Source organism: Balaenoptera ricei, chromosome 11 (genome assembly GCF_028023285.1).
Source record: "Balaenoptera ricei isolate mBalRic1 chromosome 11, mBalRic1.hap2, whole genome shotgun sequence".
Taxonomy (NCBI): Eukaryota; Metazoa; Chordata; class Mammalia; order Artiodactyla; family Balaenopteridae; genus Balaenoptera; species Balaenoptera ricei.
In genome coordinates, this window is record NC_082649.1 from 78,209,124 (window position 1) to 78,230,085 (window position 20,962).

The following is a 20,962-nucleotide window of genomic DNA, read 5'->3' on the forward strand; positions in this document are numbered from 1 at the left end:
TGAAGAGTGGCCCCCACTTGCCGCAACTAGAGAAAGCCCTCGCACAGAAACGAAGACCAACACAGACATAAATAAATAAATAATAAATAAATTAAAAAAAAAAAAAAAAAGAAGGTGTTTTCTAGTAATAAACCGAGGAACATGTCTATAATCTGCAAGGAATTTATGGGAATAAAAACTGTACCTGAATATCCCACACAGGCTTACCTGAGTTGTTACCTTCAACAAGATTTCCTCACACTCTCAGCTTACTCCATAAACATTTAAGAAAGAAACAGTACAGAACAGCAGCTGAGAGTTCAGGCTCTGGAGTGAAATGCTGTGTGTTTCAACCCTGCCTCTGCTACTTTCTAAACATGAGACTGTAATCACTTGGCTTTATTTCTTGGAGTCTCAGTTTCCTTATCTGCAAAATGGAGAAAACACTCTCTACTCTTAGGGCTGCTGTGAGGATTAAATGAGATAACATGCACAAAGCATTTTGAATAGTGACTAGGACCTTGTAAAGGCTGAATAAATATAAGCTGTTCCTCTTATTGGACACTTTATTCATTTAATAACTATATTCCCTAAGGGTCTGGTAATTTAAGAACATTCATATACCTGAAATATATTTGTTTTACACTATTGCACTACTCATTTTTCTACATAAGAATTAGGCAGATGATACTTCAGGGTCCCTTAGTTCCAAATGCTGCCACTCATATTTAGTACAGATATCTGTTAAGCAAAGGAGAATAAAGGAGTCAAATCACCTCAGAAGCTGCTAGCTTCCACCCTTGCTTGTCAACTAACTCCATGAGTCAAACTACACTCTCCAGGGAGCACCTGTGAAAGTCCCCGAATCATAGAAGTGTTTACTTTGGGGTTTGGGGTTTGTTTTCTCAGGTTTATGTCTGGGACAGCTTGCTAAAGCTAACAGTCCAGCAATTTTATTAAACTCTTCTCAATTTCAGCATTTTTTAAAGAGCATATAGAAATCACACTGGCAGTGGCTATTTAAACTTCCCAGTGGATGCCAAAAAAAAAAAAAAGGACACTTAAATGACCGTTTTTGAGCAGAGCCAACAGCATGTGGCCTAATTATCCAACTACATGAAAAATTCTATGGATTTTTAACCAGAGTATAAGGGTTTGATATGCACAGTTCAGAACGCAAACGGCTACCTCACTGGGGGGCTGTAGAACTTTTCAAGTCTAAATATAAGGTCCAGGTCTAACAGGGTAAGTTTCTTCTCTGTTTTTCCTTCTGATAACTTATAAGAAATGATAAATGAACAAGATGCTTAGAAACTGACATAGCTAAGCCACTAATGAATACAACTAAAGAAAATACCATTGTGCTAAGTGCTCTCCATTTATTTCTAATACAACTTTCTGAGGTAGGTATAATTATGCACATTTTACAGATGAGGAAACCAAACTCAGAAAGGGTGAGTGCCCTACCCCAGAGGGCAGGTATCAGAGCTGGTGTCCTGGTTATCCTCTATTTGCCCCTGCAGACCCTTTGTCTGCCCTGTGGTGGCCTCTCCTCTGCAGCCCTCTGCAGCCCTCTGCAGCTCTCATGCCTTCTGGCTTCTGTTGGGTTAACACAGGAGGCAGACAGCTTTCCCTTATTGTCCCTCCCTTAAAATCATTACCCCTTTATTTTGTTTTCTTCACCACTTATGTAAACATTAGCATACACTTAGTCATGAATTCATTCAACGATATTCAACGTGGAGTCTACCACGTACCAGACACTCTATTTAGGTGCTGAAATACTGTAGTAAATAAGACTCACGTGGCCCTTGCCTTATTTATTTTCTCTTCCTTTCTTTTCCAACTTAAATATTAAATATAAGGGATTTCCTAAAATCAAATACCATGTCTTCTACAAATCTTTGGGCAGTGCTGGACACATTATGGATGCTCAAGAGTGGATGGATAAAAGAATGATTCATGGATAAGAGAAAATCATCTGAAGTATCTGCAGGTCCAGGATAGAAGCTACCAAGCCTAAGACTTTTTCAATTAGCAGTAATCGTGCCTCGGATAAACCTCATTGGCTATGATACTACCACTGCACAAAGCTTAACACTAAGATTTTTTCAATAATTTTCTGAGCAAACCCATAACAGTGCTGCTCGTTACAATAAGAATTAAGAACAATGATGATACCTGGTGTTGATAAAGATGAGGTGAAATGAGCATTATTATAAACCACTGGACTGAGTATGAATCAGTGCCACCTTTCTATATGGCAATTTGCTTAAACACCACAAGCAAGTGACTCGGCTAATTGGCTTCCAGAAACAAATCCTAGAAGCACAATTAAGGATGAGTCCAAAGATATAGTTATAAGTATGTTATGAATAATTTGAAATTTTAAAAAATGGTAATGACCTAAGTGTTCAGCAACAGTGGATTTGATTAATCTTTTCAGGCACATCATATAATGAAATACTACAAATGATTAAAGATAATACCATATCATATATTTCATGACATGAACATATTCGCATTAACTGAAAAAGGAGAATACAAAGTTTTATGTAGAATAACGCAATTTTTCTTTTAAAAAAATTTTGATATAAGAAAAAGGTCTAAAATTGCATTGTCCAATAGAAATACACGTAATTTTAAAGTATTTAGTAGTCATATTTTAAAAAGTAAAAGATGAAAAAAAAGTAAAAGATGAAATTCATTTAAAGATATATTTTAATTAATCCAACATACACAAGATAACAATAGCCTAAATTCTCTTTTTGAAATTTGGTGTGTAGTTTATACTTCTAGCACATGGTGTCAATTCAGTCTTGCCATATTTTAAATATTTACGAGTCACATGTGGCTAGTGGCTACCAGATTGGACAGCTCGGGTAAGCCTTAAAAGCAGGTATGGAGAGTAGGAATTTGTATGATTTTTACTTTCTTCTTTTGTTTCTCCATCCTTTTACAATTACCATGTATAATTTTGCTGTTGACATATACTACTTCTGTGATACAAAAACAAAGTTGTTTTTAAATACTAAGAACAGAGTTTTTTTTCTGTCTCTGGAATACTTTTTGTCTCATCGTCTCTGCAGTTCACAGACCACCTGCTTCCTAGAATTAGAAAAAATGCTCTCCTTTCTTCCCCTCTCTTTATAGAGACTTTGAATAGCTACCTAGCTTCAGCCCTTGGGCAAGTGAGTTAAGGATCAAATAGTGTTGCTCTTCAGAGTCACAGCTAAATCAGCCCCTGCTTTCCAGTGATGTGACCCCGAATCTATCAAGACTCCAAGCACTGTTTTAGAAGCTCTCCTGGGCTTGTGGAAGGGCATGGAATGGGACCGGAAAGCACTTAATTTGAGGTTAATTAAATAGTGATGACAAGCCTTAATCTCCAACTTGTCATCAGATTGTAAACACTGATCACAGCTGCAGCCATCTGCAATAAACCTATTGAGAGAAATCTTGACCAGAATGAAATGAGTATGTTGATGACCCAGATGAAGCTGAGAGAGATGAGATCAGAGAAATCCAGGCTCTTGTAACACCAGGAGAAATGGAGACCCGAAAGGAGAGAAATCAGAGGAAAATGTGTCAAATCTGATTCCTTTACAGTCCTACCAAAAAAAACAAAAAAATTACTGGACCCCAGGAGCCTGGAGGATGAAAGAAATAAAGGTGAAGATGTAAATCCATTGAACTGAGGACCTGAAAGAAACTGAAATAGCTCTGCCACTATTAACACCTGATGGGTTTCTGTGGAAAATATGTCTGAGCCACGTGCCTGTGCTGGGGCCTCTGGACCAATAGCTATACCAGCGGAAGTGAACTACAGCAGGAGCTTCCCAGGGAGGGAGGTGGGGAATAACAGTTACAGGTCAGGCACTTCACATATAGTTTACCTGATAATTCTCTCAATTATTTTATAAAGTATTATTATTTTCTCCATTTTAAAGAAGAAAACTCTAAATCTCAAAGAAGTACCTACCTCACCGAAGGCCATGCAAAATATGGGTTGAACCCGGATTTGAATACAGACTAACTCCCTCACGTAAGCTCTAAACCTCGGGCAGCTCTGCCACGAGCTTTGCGGTAGTGGTAAGGAAGTGATCAAGGTGAAAGAATAGTGAAGTTCATGAGGAAGACGGAAAGAAAAGAGCAAAAATTCCCCAAAGAGGATCTAACTAGGAAGTTAGGTGACCTAATGGAAATCTGCAAGGTGGGTGAACATTCTGGTACCACTGTTCTCAGTGTACCTTAAAAGTGCCCTTTCTGGCCTCACTGACATGGAGAACACTTCCTCATTCTTCAAGACTCAGCACAGGTCAATCTGCACCTAGTCTGTGAAGCCTTTCCCAAACCTCCTGGTGAGACCAGCACTTTTTTTTTATATTAACAAAGTGGGAGGCATTAGAAAGGAGATGACTTCAGTATAATTGGCTGGACACCATGTCACGTGTAAAGTTAGGAAGGAGAATGTGAACCTGAGGATGAGAAAAACTGAAGTAAAAGAACCATGACAGTTGTCAGATAGTTAATGGACTAAGATGTATGGTTTAAATCTCTGTACTCTTCCCTGAAGCCTTTTTGGAATAAGATAAAACATTCATTCCTTCATTCATTGCCTAGTGTTATGACAGTGCTAGTGAAAATAGCAGTGAGCAAAACCAGACACAATTCTGTTGTCAGGATACATGCATCTAACAGGGATAACACATTCATAATAAAAAGATCACAGAAATACATGGAAAACTGTGATACATACTCCAAATAATAGGTAAATACCATGTGATGATTTTGTCCAAGATACAAAACTGGAATCGATAAAGAGATTTTGCAGGGAAATAAGCTTCAGTTCATTATTTGGAAGAACTTTGAAATAATCCACACATTCCAGAAATGACCCCATGAATGAGTACACTTCCCCCCTCCTGACATTGGACAGGCCCAGGCTGAGGCCGGAGGACAAAAGGGTCCAGTGCCAGACAACTTCGCAGGTCTCTTTCAGCTCTTAGAAACTATGATTCTATCATTCTAAAGAAAATATTGTCTCAGATGGTAATTAGAATTTGATAGCCTGAACTTCCAGGAGACTCAGGAAATCTGTGCAGAGAAGAATCATTTTCTGTACACAGAGGGGAGTCAAGCAAAACTGAGTCTCCTAAACAGCACTGATATACCTCTGTTTTACGTACTGCCCTGGAAGCTTTGTGAGTACAGGGGCCCATGGGCTTGCTCATCACTGACTCATCACTGCACGGCACATAGCACATACTAAATATTTGTTAAATGAACAAATAAATATAGTACTAAAATGTACCAGCACAAACACACTCACTTATAAAAACTTTCTTCTACTGTTATAGACCTTAAAATTGAACTTTCTTGAATAATTAATGAACATGAACATCAGTCAATCACTTGCTTCCTGATTAATAGCTAGGGTCCCTTCCAAGCACTCACTTAGTTCAATTAAAAATTAATAATTTTCCATGGAATAAATACACACTACACATAGTACATCAGGGGTTCCACTTTTAATAAGCAATTAAGTAATGCAGAGAGGCTAAGACTCTATTAACTAAGAGAGAACTCCATGAACTTGCCCTTCAAATCATCATTCATTTACTACCCGTTTCTCTTCTAAATTTTTAAATTAGCCTGGAAAAAAGTAGTTCTGAAAACAGAATAAATAACGCCAATATGTTGTCATATTTTGGTTAACATTTGCAGGCAACACAATGTGTTTTTGTTAAACAGTGTGTTTTGTTTGTTTTTATTCCTTTCTTTGACATGAAGAATACATTAGGGAAGATCAATACAAAACTGAGGCACTATATGTAAAATGTTAAGGGTCTATTCATCGAAAAATTATGAACCATGTTATAGAACTTAGCCAGGTCAGAGCTAAATTAAATTATTGATCCATTCATTTTTCCCCTTTCTATGTGACTATCCCCTGATTTTTTATAACATACAATATTGCCTAAATAGCAAATGAATCATCTTATTCTAGGCCCAGCATGTCTGCTGACTGACAATTTTCTAAAATTAATCGTCATATTGTTAGCATTCAGATTTATAAATTGAGCTCCCCTCACATAAACATCTAAATACCCAACATAAAATTTATAAGCTTTTGTAGCATGAACTCAAAGGGAAAGAGGGTAATTTTCACTTTTTTCAATACAAAAATACAAAGAAAAAATGAAATGCTGTTTTTCTTAACACCATTTTCACTACTTTATGGTCCTTGGTACATTTCATTGATGAGGCCAAAACGTATTCACTTGACTTTTTAAAAATGACTTAAAAAAATAAATAAATAAATAAAAATGACTTAACTGTACTACTAAGCAAAATGATGCAATCAACACTTTGTGAATTGAAGTCTTTTAAATTTTCAGACTTAAATCCTCCTCAAGATGTGCAACATCAAATTCTATAAGCAGGTTTACCAATTGCTTTGGGGATTTCTTTGAATACAAAAAAACCCTCATGCCCAATCAGCCTCCAAAGTGACAGAATGTATCTTGAATTAGGATCTTCTCTCACCTTATGAAAAGGGAAAATGGGTAAACAATTTGTAGGAAATGTAAATTCCACAGATCCACATCAATTTATGAAAAAGAAAGCTGACATAAGAGTTCTTGGTAGAAAAGATCTTTGATTTGGGGCTGTATTTAGCCAGTAACTTTTGCCTCCGGGGAAAATATTTTCTCTTTAACAAAGTAGTGTCAGATACAGAGGCCTCTTCATTTCCTCTAATGGAGATAATATCATTCTGACTGGTGCTCCAAATAAGGCAGAAATTACCCCTAATGTGTAGTGTGAACATTGTATCAAAATACAGTAAAATGCCGTTTCAGAGTCTGATGAGAAAAACATGTGAGCTCACAAAATGTCGGCCTCCCTCACGTGGAGAAATGGTCCATCGCTTTTCTTCACGCTGACTGTCACTGCAAGAAGTTCCCGGCATCAGGGGCATGTCCCACTGTCTCACACAAATGCCAATCCCTGTTGCTGGGACAAGGGGATTCTAGCCTCACAGCAGGCCTGAGGGACTCTATTTCTCTACAGGTCTGCTCCAAAGCTGAGCACCCTTTGCACTAGAAATCAATGTCATCCAACAAAAACTTCAGGAGAAAGTTAAATACCAGCAGCAAAATGTCTCTTGTGTACTAGTCTCTCCCCACTGTGTTTCTGCCAGGTGACAAGAAACAGTGAGGAAAACGGAGCAAGCAAGGGCTGAAGAGAGAAAAATTGAAGAATTGCAGAACTTGAGAGTTGGAAAGGGGCAAAGTTTCAAATAAGAAAAGACTCAAGCAACTTACTGTGCAGAAATGTAGAATGCCATCTGAGGAAGGGCAGCAGGCTCCCTCCCCAGAGACCCAACTGAAGGTCATCTATACCTTAGGAAGTTCCTTCACTAGGTTTTGGCATCCTGGGCCTTGGGGTTCTCAGCACACAAGACAGAATCCCTCTCTCAGGAGGTGGACTTCATTAAACAAAGCTCATGAGTCCAGCGGCATGAACCCAAAATATCGAAGTAGAAGTCTACAACTTGTAATATAACTGCCGCACAGACGTCAGAATGACCAGAACGTTCCCTTCCTGAAGATGTCCTCCATGCAAAGCCAAATCCTAATCAGACAGCAATCTGATGTGAAAGCAATCTGAACAAGAGGAGTTCATATGATGAATTGAATGTTAAACGGCATCAGGGGGAATGGAGTCAACCAATGGGAGAAAATACACAACGTGCGCTGGCTGCAGCTCCCTGTATCCACTGCCATAACAGGAATGGCCTTGCCAACAAAACAAAGCTCCTAGTTCCTCACAGGAGACACATCTCCTCCAGAGGGGACTACATGTGCATGCCTTCTGCATTTCCATTGCTATGTACCCACAATTTGAATGGCAAAATCCTTCTTTTGTCCTAAAAAACCTGCATCATTTTCTCACTGTGAAGTAAAATATATTCCTTGTAACAAATGAACATATGAAAAAGAGTAGAATAAAAATTATTCTATTTCTTCCACCTAAGAAATTACAGGTGGATAATCTTTCAGTCTCTTTCTTAGGTTGACCATATAAAATTTCCATTTTGCAGATAAAAAACAGCCATTTAACATTAATTTCACATGATCCAACCTAATATATGGGTTTGTACATACATTATATCAAAGTAGGATCACATATTACATTCTGTTTTGCTGCTTTTCTTTTAATTAACCAGGCCCCATAAATAGCTTTCCACGTCATAAAGTAATAATCATGACAGATACTCTTGTACATGCTTCTTTGCCAAAGCCTCTGATTATTTCCTTAGGGAACATTGCTAGACATAGAATTGTTGGGTCAAAGAGTATGCACACACCCATTCATTTATATATTACTTATGGCGGCTTTCACCCAATAACAGCAGAGTTGAATAGTTGGAATGTGGACCCAACAAGCCTACAATATTTAGTCTCTGGTCCTTTACAAAAAAGTTTGCCAACTGCTGACCTGGAGTCTTCAGTTAGGTAGAGACAGAACACCCACAATGGAACATCCACAGGCCACAGACTCCCCATTTGTAAAATTCACCATGATTACAAGCAGATCTCATCCATTTCAAATGTTTTCTACTCTTTATCATTTTTTAATCAGTCCAAAGGTTCTATACAAGTCCATTTATCATTAGAATAGTGTTAAAGAATACTATTAGAGAAATTTAACTCTATTATTTTTAACCACAGAAATTACTGTAACCTAAGATATAAATGGGAACCAAATCAAACAAGATGTTATAAAAATTCCTTTCTTGTATAATAATCTATAGTAAACATAAACATGTTCTTAAACATTTAATATAAACATTGATTATTAAATAAAAAGACTAAAAGATATTTCATTTCTTCGGCCTTTGATTTCAAACAGCTAAAAATTTGAGGCTGGATTCCCTTTAGTCATGAGCAAGACTCAGAAACTTGGCTACGGAAAAAACACATTTAACTTTTCACTGAAAAAGAATCACACAGACCACGTCTGAATATTTACAAATTCCTCGTTAATTAGATTTTAATCTACATGACTACACCATATGCTAGAAAGTCATCCAAATACAAACTCTGTGAGACGGTTTTACTGCCATTACTTTAAAGAGCCATTTAAAAGATTTTCTGTGGGATGAAGATTGGGTGATTTATCATGGTTTTATGCTCCTTTAATCTGCACCATCTTCCCATTGTAAAATAAATATTGGTTGTAAAATAAATGGTTCTGCCCAGGTTTTGATGAGAAAAATTGCCCTGTAAATCACAAGCTCACCTGTGCCAATTCCAAGTCCAATGTTAACTAGCCCATTCTGATGAAAAATAAGTCAATTCTATAGAACAAAATCTAAGGAACACAATTACAGAAGTATATTATCAATGCTGCAATGTAACTAATTTGAGATATGAGCTTCCCCACTCCCTGTTTTTTCAATTCTCAAAAAAAAAAAAAAAACTAGTTGATGCCAAACTGGTCTTTCAATTGGACTTTTAAAAATGTATTATTTACCACAGTTTTTATTATATTCTTTCCAACTCCAATATACAAGTTATGTAATTGAAAATAAATACAAGCAAATCTGAAGGGTTATATGATAACATCTTTATCAATCACTTTTTTCATACTCAGAAGGCCACATCAATTTAACAAGTTGCCTCCTTGGACTATTTCACAGACCTCCGAGAAAATGACAATATATGTATCTTCCTATAATAAGCATAGTGGCTAAACACTTTGGAAGATATGAATGGTTTCAAGCAGCACTTCACTAATTATCTGTGATGAAATACTAGTTGACTGTATTATTCCTTTCCAATATGTTGTGGGCTGATGAGACATACACTTGGATATTGTGGCAATGCCAAATTGCTATAAAAGTTTCTAAACTTGCACTGTCCAACAGAAATAAAATGCCAGCCACATGTGTAATTTTAAACTTTCTAGTAGCCATGTTAAAAACTGTAAAAAGAAACAGGTGAGATTAATTTTAATAATATGTTAATGTAGCCCAATATATCCACAATCTTATCATTTCATATAATATAATCAATATAAAAATATTGTTGATGACAAATACTATATGTTACCACTTCTACATGGAATCTAAAAAATATTGGGTTGGCCAAAAAGTTCGTTCGGATTTTTCCATACACTCTTGTGGAAAGACCTAAATGAACTTTTGGCCAACCCAGTAAAACAACCAAATGAATAAGACAAAACAGAAACAGACTCACAGATATAGAGAACAAACTAGTGGTTACCAGAGCAGGGAGGGGCATAAAAGGGGTAGCGTTTTAAGAGGTAAAAACTACTATGTATAAAATAAATAAGCTATAATGATATATTGCACAGCACAGGGAATATAGCCAATATTTTATAATAATTTTAAGTGAAGTAAACTCTATAAAAATATTGAATTACTATGTTGTACACTTGAAACTAATATTGTAAATCATCTATACTTCAATAAAAAATATTATTGAAATATTTTACATTCTTTTTTAATACTGTCCTCAAAATCCAATGTGTATTGTACACTTACAGTATGTCAATTCAGACTGGCCACATTTCAAGTACTCGATAGCCACATGTAGCTAGTGGCAACTGTGCTGGACAAGGCAGTCCTAAATCCTTACTCTCAGTGTCTGACCTCCCTCTTCACATTTTGAGTAGTACTGTCTAAACCACTGCTCCCTTCAGAATAGCATCTCTAAGTTTCTCTTCTGTGATTTTCTGCCTGATGTTTTATAATTGAGGTCTCCATTTCAGATAAGGCCAACACTTAGAGAAATTAGCACACTCATGACTGTGGCTTACTTTATCCTTCCTTTCAGGAAGGGAATCACCATTAACAAGGGATGGATGCAGAAGCCTCCTCTGCTCTCCTTTCTCTAGAAGCAACCACTACTCTGAATGAAGCTGGTTTATTTCCTTCCCATCCTTGTTTTAATACTTTCTTTACAGATTACATTCTTAAGCATCTACATAAAGCTATTAAGAAGGGGAAATATGTTTGTGCTCCACTTAGACGTGTGAATTTAATGTATTTGGCTTGTATAAATGCTTACCATATTCCAAAGGCTACTGCTGAAACCGATTTTCACACCTTTCTAACCATCCACTCTATGATCTATGTCTTTGGACCCTGTAATGCCTTCTAGCTTGGGTAACTCCTACCCATTATTTAAGTCCCAGCTTAAATGTCACTTCTTCAGGAAACCTTTGTTAATCTGCCCTTTGCCCAAATAAGATTAAGTTCCCTGTTAAATGCTCTGACCCTTCCTATACTGCACTTACCTCAACTGTAAATATCTGCTTTTGTAATGATTTGTTTAATGTCCATCCCCCTCATGAAAATATAAGGTAGCACCAGCACAATTCCCAGTACATAGCAGATGTCCATAAATACGTTTCATATGACTGAATGATTTTCTCTTCCATTCATTTATTCAAACTCAGTTAGAAATCATGTTTCTCAGTCTCCTGTTGTGACATGAGCTTAGAATGTGTGTATCATAAATGTATTGGGCACCCCTATTTATTAAAATGTATGTTTCAAATATATTACTATGAAGTTACTCATAGTGCATTCTTTTGACCTTTTATTCTCTATTATACATATATTAGGTCCCTTTTTTCATTTCTAATACTATTTGTGTTCTCTCTGTCACTCTTACTCTTTCTTTCCTTCTTTCTGTCTTTGTCTCTGTAGCTGATCAAGTTTGCCAGATGTATTTAGTTAGTCTTTCAAGGAATCATCCTTTGCTTTGTCGATCTTCTCTGCTATTCCTTTGTATTCTATTTCATTTCTTTTTGCAGTACTTTGTGTTATCTTCTCCCTTTGCTTTATTTTGGTTTACTCTGCTATCTTATTTATAACTTTTTGGTTGAATGCTTAACTCACTAATAATCAGTCCTCCTTCATTTCAAATATATGCATTTGAATCTATAAATTTTCCTTTATGTACCTCTTTAATTGTAATCCACAAGATTTAAAATAAAGTATCAACTAATTTCTATCATCACTTTTCTTTGACAAGATTTAGAAGTATGATCTTGTCTCCAAATGTATAAAGTTTTTGATGTCTATTTGGTTTTGGTCTCCTAATACTTTTTCTTCCAAGATAAGAGGAAATATAATTTTTAGCAATCAGTGGTAAGGCTTTCGATGTGTGTATATTCTCTGGTAGTGGAGTTCAGGAGTTCAGAGTTCTATGTATGTCTATTCAATCAAGCTAATCAGTTATGTTATTTAAATCTTCTTTATCCTTTCTAATTGTTTTAGTTTATTTGATTTTTCAGTGTCTTAGAGAAAATGTTTAAAACTCCCAATTATGGGGACTTCCCTGGTGGCACAGTGGTTAAGACTCTGCTCTCCCAATGCAGGCCAGGTTTGAACCCTGGTCAGGGAACTAGGTCCCACATGCATGCCACAACTAAAAGTTCGTATGCCACACTAAGGAGCCCACCTGCTGCAACTAAGGAACCCACGTGCCGCAACTAAGGAGCCCACGTGCTGCAACTAAGGAGCCGGCAAGCCGCAACTAAGGAGCCGGCGAGCCGCAACTAAGGAGCCCACGAGCCACAACTACGGAGCCCACCTGCTGCAACTGAGACCTGGCAAAACCAAATAAATAAAATAAATAAATAAATAAATATTTTTAAAAATCCTCCCAAATTATGATTACCTATGTTCTCAATACCTCGTGGTGATATGGTCAATTTTTACTTTATATATTTTTGAAATGATGTGACTAGGTAATGCAGGTTCAGGATTAATATATCTTTCTGGTGAATTGTTCTTTTATCATTAAATAATGACTTTCTTTATCTGTAATAACATTTTTTAAAGTACATTTTGTCTGATATTAATACAGTGTCATCAGCCTTCTTTTGAAAGGTATTTGCATGGTATAGTATATCAATTTCCATCTATCTTCTTTCAATCTTCCCATGCCATTATTCTTTTTTTTTTTTTAATTTTATTTGTTTATGTATTTATGGCTGTGTTGGGTCTTCGTCTCTGCGCGAGGGCTTTCTCTAGTTGGCCCCGGCGAGCGGGGGCCACTCTTCATCGCGGTGCGCGGCCCTCTCACTATCGCGGCCTCTCTTGTTGCGGAGCACAGGCTCCAGATGCGCAGGCTCAGTAATTGTGGCTCACGGGCTTAGTTGCTCCGCGGCATGTGGGATCCTCCCAGACCAGGGCTCGAACCCGTGTCCCCTGCATTGGCAGGCAGACTCTCAACCACTGCGCCACCAGGGAAGCCCCCCATGCCATTATTCTTAATAGGGGTATTCCTTATAAACAGTGTGTAAAGAGAGTGTTACTGTTTCTTCTTCCCCATGCAACTTAAAAATCTTTGTCTATTGACACAGAGAATGAATCATCTTTATGTTTGTTGTGATTCCTGGTATCTTTGGCTTTATTTCAACCATGAGCTTGATTTACACTTTACCAAAAGTCAGGGATTATCCAAATGTACCAAGTCGACACACCACAGAAGGCATGACTATATCTAGCTTAGGCTCATAATTTAGCTATTCTCAATAAGTCACTTAGACACATTAGCAAACCATACTCTCTTAAAGCTATAAGGTAATTAATTAATCCTTACACAAGTAACACACAAAAATTTCCAAATTAAGGTGGCCAATCCACTATTCTATGTCTTTACCTGTAACATGAATATAAAAGAATCCATTTGTCATCTACTGCCGATGTTGCTGTACTTCACTCTCCCCCATTTTTTTTTTTACTTCCATATTACGCAGCTTTCATCTTGTCTCCTCCTTTCCTACATCTCTTCTTCCCAACCCCATCTCTTAGCATCTCTTCCTTAGATAATTACATTAGCATCCTTGGTCTCCCTGCCTTCGTCTTACTATCTTCCACTCCAATTCACATTCCAGTTAAATGAGGACCTTGCATTATAAATTAAGAAGTTTGAATGTTACCCTGCACGTCAATCTCTCTTGAACCGAAACCCGAAGACACAGTCTTATAGCTCCAAACATTTTATTTTTTCATTTGTGATTTTATCCAATTAACATTCTAAAGAATCTAAATGACAATCTGATAATTGAGCTGTGCCTTCCAATAGCAGTGCCTGAGTTTGTCTTTTTTTACCCCATCGACTGTCCTGTTCGCAGTGTCATTGGCACCAATCAATCACCTAAAGTGACAGTTTTTAACTTTCATTGTGTCAATAAGCACATCTGGCTGTTAGGTTGGCATGTCCTAATGCTAAAATTGTCCCACGTCTGCCATTGTGCTCTTTAGTGGAGATGATTCACAATTGAAAGATATTGTCATCGAATAAGGCTTTAATTTATTAAGTTATTTAATTAATGGAGACTTTGATATGACATCATAAAAACCCATAGTGTGGCAGAGTAACAGTCTCTTTTAATTGTTATGGGCTAATGAGAAAACAACAAAGGCAGAATTAATATGTAAATGATGTGTTTATATCAAACAAAAGCCCAATGATATTATGGGACACTGCACAAAAGGTTCCCCAATCTTTCAAATAGAGAAAAGTGGTGAGAGAACTGAGTCCTCCTATGCCTCAGAATAGTAACTGCGTGACAAATAAAAAGAGCCTTTGCCACAATAGTCACTATACTTTATTCAATATTCATTTATCAAAAATGTGTTAAATACTTAATCAATAGATATTGAGTGCTAGATACTGTTCTAGGCCCTGAAGATACAGAAGCAAAAAAGACAGGCAAAATCCCTACCCTCATAAAGTTATATTCAGATAATAAACAAATTAACACAAATTTATAATATTATGTCAGGTAGTGATAAGTCCTGTGGAAAAAAATTAAGCAGGGTAAGGAGTTAGAGAATGATGGGGGAGAAGGACAACTATTGTGTGCAGAGTGGTCAAGGAAGGATTCTCTGAGGAGATGACATTTGAGCAGAAGCCTGAGTGTAACAAAGAAGAAGCAAGGCATAGAAATATCTAGGGGAAAAGACTTCCAGACAGAAGCAACAGCAAACACAAAGATGGTGAGGTGAGAATAAGCTTGACATACACGAAGAACAGCAAGAAAACCAGTGTGACCAGAACTCGGGGACAAAAAAAGAGAGTAATAGTAGACATGGTGAGAAAGACAAGCATGAGCCCAATCTTGAAGGGCCTTGAGGCTATGGCAAAGAGATTGGATTTATTCTGAGGATGATAGGGAGCTACTACAGGGTTCCATATAGTTCATGTAGAGTACCAGAAGCTGGACCTAGACAGCGGGTGCAGAAACAGAATCAGTGCAGATTCGCTGGAGGAGATGAGGTCATTTACTCTCATTGTTTCTATTTCACCAATGAAAAACGAAGTGAAGGAATCAGCTGAGGGGAGAATCGGGGATGGGAGTTGGAGGTCTGAGGTACAGGTGAAGGTGTAAAACCGTTGCCTCACAGAGTAGAAGTATTAAGCAAATGATGAAAGATTGCTAAATAGAGCAGAGGATACACTTGAAATTTGTGGACATAAACTCAAAGTAATGCCGTTCAGCATAGTTTTGTGTTCTTCTCCATTCAACTGCACTCAGGTCCAAAGTGGACATAGGGTCAGAGTCATGCCAGTAAACAGGACACAGAGAGGCAAGCAAAGGAGAGACTGACCATAGCACCTAAGCTGGGTAAGGAGGGAAGTGAGGGCATGAGAGGAGAAATGAATACAGGCATGCCTCATTTTATTGCACTTTGCTTTATTGTGCTTAGAAGATACTGTGCTTTTTATAAATTGAAGGTTTGTGGCAATCCTGCAACAAGCAAGTCTATTGGTGCCATTTTTCCAATAGCATTTGCTCACTTCATGTCTCTGTGTCACATTTTGGTAATTCTCATAACATCTTCAACTTTTTCACTATTATCACTGTGATCAGTGATCTTTGATGTTACTATTGTAATTGTTTTGGGGCACCACAAACTGCACCCATATAAGACAGTGTACTTAATCAACATATGTGTGTGTTCCGATTGCTCCACTGACCAGCAGTTCCCCCGTCCCTCTCCCCCTCCTCGGGCATCCCTATTCCCCTGAGACACAACAATGTTGAAATTAGGCCAGCTAATAACCCTACAATGACCTCCAAGTGTCTAACTGAAAGGAAGAGTCGCACATCTCTCACTTTAAAGCAAAAGCCCGAAATTATTAAGCTTATTGAGGAAGGCATGTCGAAAGCTGAGAGAGGCCAAAAGCTAGGCCTCTTGCACCAAACGGTTAGCCAAGTTGTGAATGCAAAGGAAAAGTTCTTGAAGGAAATTAAATGTGCTACTTCATGAACACATAAATGCTAAAAAAGCAAAGTACCCCTACTGCTGATATGGAGTAAGTTTTAGCGGTCTGGATAGAAGATCAAACCAGCCAAAACATTCCCTTAAGCCAAAGCCTAATCCAGATCAAGGCCCTAACTCTCAATTCTATGAAGGCTGAGAGAGGTGAGGAAGCTGCAGAAGAAAAGTTTGAAGCTAGCAGAGGTTCATGAGGTTTAAGGAAAGAAGCCTTCTCCATATATAAAAGTACAAGGTGAAGCAGCAAGTGCTGATATAGAAGCTGCAGCAAGTTATACAGAAGATCTAGCTAGGATAATTCATGAAGGTGGGTACACTAAAAACCAGATTTTCAATGCAGATGAAATAGCCTTATATTGAAAGAAGATGCCACCTAAGACTTTCATAGCTAGAGAGGAAAAGTCAGTGCCTGGCTTCAAAGCTTCAAAAGATAGGCTGAAGACTTCCCTGGTGGTATACTGGTAAAGAATCCGCCTTACAATTCAGGGGATGGGGGTTCAACCTCTGGTCAGGGAACTAAGATCCCACATGCTGTGGGGCAACTAAGCCCACGTGCCGCAACTACTGAGCTCATGCGTATCAACTAGAGCCCGTGTGCTGCAAACTACAGAGCCCACGTGCTCTGGAGCCCATGCACCACAACTACAGAGCCCACGTGCCCTGGAGCCTGTGTGCCACAACTAGAGAGAGAAAACCCACACGCCACCACTAGAGAGAAGCCTGCATGCCACACCTAGAGAGAGAAAAACCTGCACGCCACAACTAGAGAAAAGCCCGCGCACCACAATGAAGAGCCCGCATGCCGCAACTAAGACCTGACGCAGCCAAAAATAAATAAAATAAATAATAAATAAATCTTAAAAAAAAAAAAAAAAAGACAGGCTGACTCTCTTGCTGGGGCTAATGCAGTCACTGACTTTAAACTGAAGCCAATGCTCATTTACCATTCCAAAAATCCTAGGGCCCTTAAGAATTATGCTGAATCTACTCTGCCTGTGCTCTATAAATGGAACAACAAAGCCTGGATGACAGCACACCTGTTTACAACATGGTTTACTAAATATTTGAAGCCCGCTGTTGAGACCTACTGCACAAAAAAGAGATTCCTTTCAAAATATTACTGCTCATTGACAATACACCTGGTCACCCAAGAGCTCTGATGGAGATGTACAATGAGATTAATGTTGTTTTCATGCCTGCTAACACAACATCCATTCTGCAGCCCATGGATCAAGGAGTCATTTTGACTTTCAACTCATTATTTAAGAAATATGTTTTTGTTAAGACTACAGTTGCCGCAGATAGTGGTTCTTCTGACGGATCTAGGCAAAGTAAACTGGAAACCTTTTGGAAAGGATTCACCATTCTAGATGCCAGTAAGAAGATTTGTGATTCATGGGAAGAGGTCAAAATATCAACATTAACAGGAGTTTGAAAGAAATTGATTCCAACCCTCATGGACGACTTCAAAGGGTTCAAGACTTCAGTGGAGCAAGTAACTGCAGATGTGGTAGAAATAGCAAGAGAACTAGAATTAGAAATGGAGCCTGAAGATGTGACTGAATCGTTGCAACCTCATGCTAAAACTTTAACAAATGAGGAGTTGCTTCTTTATGTATGAGCAAAGAAAATGGTTTCTGGAAATGGAAAAGATCTCCTGGTAAAGATGCTGTAAAGACTGTTGAAATGACAAGAAAGGATTTAGAATATTACAAAACTTAGTTGATAAAGCAGTAGCAGGGTTTGAGAGGATTGAGCCCAACTTGGAAATAAAATGCTATCAAACAGCACTGTACAGAGAAATTGTTCATGAAAGGAAGAGGGAATCGATGTGGCAAACTTCGTCGTTGGCTTATTTTAAGAAATCACCACTGCCACCCCAACCTCCAGCAACCACCACCCTGATCAGTCAGCAGCCATCAACGTGGAGGCAAGACCCTCCATCAGCAAGAAGATTACAACTCACTGAAGGCTCAGATGATGGTCAGCATTTTTTAGCAATAAAGTGTTTTTAATTAAGGTATGTACATTGTTTTTAGAAGGTTAGCACAGTGTTTCCTAACAAGAGCACTATGGCATTTGGGGTGAAATAATTCTTCATTGCCTAGACTGTCTCATGCACTGAATGACATTTAGCATCCTTAGCTCCTGCCCTCATCTAAAGGCCAGTAGGACTGCTCACATTTACAAATGCTCCCAAGGAGAGAAGTACTTCCTAGATTGAGAGCCACTGGCCACTGACCATGAGGTAGGGAAAGTGACATTTGCAAGTGAGAATTTCAAGGAACTGAGAGGCCAGATATGAGTAATCTATGTGGACATTCTTACCTAGAATGATGGCAGGAGAGTGATGGGCACAAAGACAGTGAGCTAGGGAATAAAATCATCAATAAATACAGAGGAGTAGTAGGCAGTAGGATAGGCTGATCCCACATGCTTTAAAAGTACTTCTGTGGATGAAGAAAAAAGAAGCTGTCTAGAAGTGACAATGAGGATGAAAAGAAGACACCAACTCCACTCCAGACACTGAAAAAAAAACACCCACCGCCTGAGAGGGTGACAGAGAAGCAATATCCTTAGTGGGTAGCCAAGAGTATCAGAGCAGCACTGTCCAGCAGAACTTCCTGTGATGATGGAAATGTTGTATAGTGACACTGTCCAGTAAGATAGCCAATAGCCACATGTGCCTATCAAGCCCTTGATATGAGGCCATTCTGACTGAGGAACTGAATTCTTCACTTTGTTTAATTTAAATTAATTTGAACATAAATAGCCACATGTGGCTAGTGACGACCGTATTCTACGGTGGAGAAGAGTAAAAGGTGAAGGGAGCATTTAGAAATGAATTTGAATCTGAAGACACAGGAAATTCTTCTTAATGTTCAAGTCTTGAGAAAGGGGGCAAAGGTAGGTGTGAGTCTAGGTAAGTTGGTGTTTCTGGAGAAGGAAGATGAGAGAAGTAACACTCAACAGCATCAGCATTTTCAATAAGCAGGATTCCAAAAATTCATCTTAAGTCATTCTGCCTCCTCCTGAAACTAACTTCTGTACCATATTGCTATGGAAGACACTTGAGAAAATCTCCTTCAAAGTCTAAAATGTCACCGCCATGTAAGAATTATTCCTTCTCATGAGAAGCTCCTGTTATTAATAGACTGTAGCTATTGCCTATTTTTCTGGGACCTCAGTGTCCCTTCCCCAAAGGCTGGCTTTCTATCTCTAACAAACGGAAACAAAAAGTTACTTCCGAAAATTCCCCATTAAAAGATGCTGTTGTTTAGACAACATGTTTCTTTCTTTTCTATAAAAGAATATAAGAACATAAAAGAACATGTTCTTTGTTATCCAAAATGAGGCAGAAGTATTCTGATTGGCCGCAGCCATAAGCCTACGATTTGTGCCTTCACAAAATAATAAAAAAGGGTCATGCACCACCATGGCCACCCTAACACACACACACACACACACACACACACTCTTCCAGAATGGCCTCATGGCCATACCCTTAGAGGCTTGGCTGCAAACCTACCAACAACAACTCTGTCAATATGTCTTCATCAACCAAATGAGCAACGCCAACGTGGGACCCAGGACCACTCACTCGGTAGAAGAATCCCAGGTTCAGGCAGGGGACAGGCAGAGTGCAGGTAATATCTAGATATTGCTTGACAGTGCATTTGATTGGGAATAAAGGAACAGTAAAACACTTCTGATTAGTTTCTGTCTGTTAGTGTTCTCAATTTCCACTTAATTGCAATCAAAATATCAAAATATTCTCTGTCCCCAGAGAGGGGACACAGTCCCTATTTTAATAAACCCTAAAATACATAATTAAGAAACAACCTCTGCAGGGTAATCAGCATAGCACTATAACTGGTCAGATTCCTTAGTGGACAAAGGTTAATTTCTCTTGGTCCTTAGGCAGAGTCTTTCCCTTAAGTGTCCTCACCAGATGCCAGTACATGTCCACTCTGTATCTTGTAGGCTGAGGGCCTTATACATTAACCATGCTTCTGAACTCTAAGGATGGGCCAGAGTCAGGCAAAAGGATCAAAAAACAAAGAGCAATAGATGTCCACAATGTTGGCGAGATGTATTCTATCAGATGCTTATTAGCCTTGGATCACTTCGGGTCCAGGATACAGATTTAAGCTTCCACTGTAATGAATTCCATAGTTCCCAGGATTTGATCCATTAAACTAAGAAGCTATTCTTGCTTTCCCCTTTGGTTTCCCCTGATGGGACTTTGATCAACATGGAAGCCAAAAAGCATCCTGGCGCTAGGCACCCCAGTTAACTATTCTATTCTCTGGCCACTGCCAAAGACAGTCATCTTGCAACTTAATTTTACTGGGACCAATAAGATTCAAAGGAGAGTAGGTGAATGGAATGCTTAAAGTCCATCTCAGCTACTGAGAAGAAAACTTGCAAGTCACAATGAAGAGCAGCAAAAAGAAACTGAATTATTAATTCCCATTGCCTCTCTGTCCACAAGCTCCCTCTGGTGGAGGAACTACTAGGTAATAAAATAGTTATAATAACAATAACCAAAATTTTAAAAAAAGAAAAGGAAAGAAAGGAAGACAAGAAAAGGCAATCCACCGCAAGACAATCAATCCCTGTAAAACTGAGAGTCAAATGTAGTGA

The 20,962-nt window shown here is 38.3% G+C and overlaps 1 protein-coding gene and 1 pseudogene across 21 annotated transcripts in view; both read right to left on the reverse strand.

Moving 5' to 3' along the window:
• The window catches only part of FHIT (fragile histidine triad diadenosine triphosphatase), a 1,501,610-nt gene that overhangs the window by 1,185,889 nt on the left and 294,759 nt on the right, over positions 1-20,962 (reverse strand). The window lies entirely within an intron of this gene.
• LOC132375510 (U4 spliceosomal RNA) lies at positions 2,000-2,074 on the reverse strand (annotated as a pseudogene).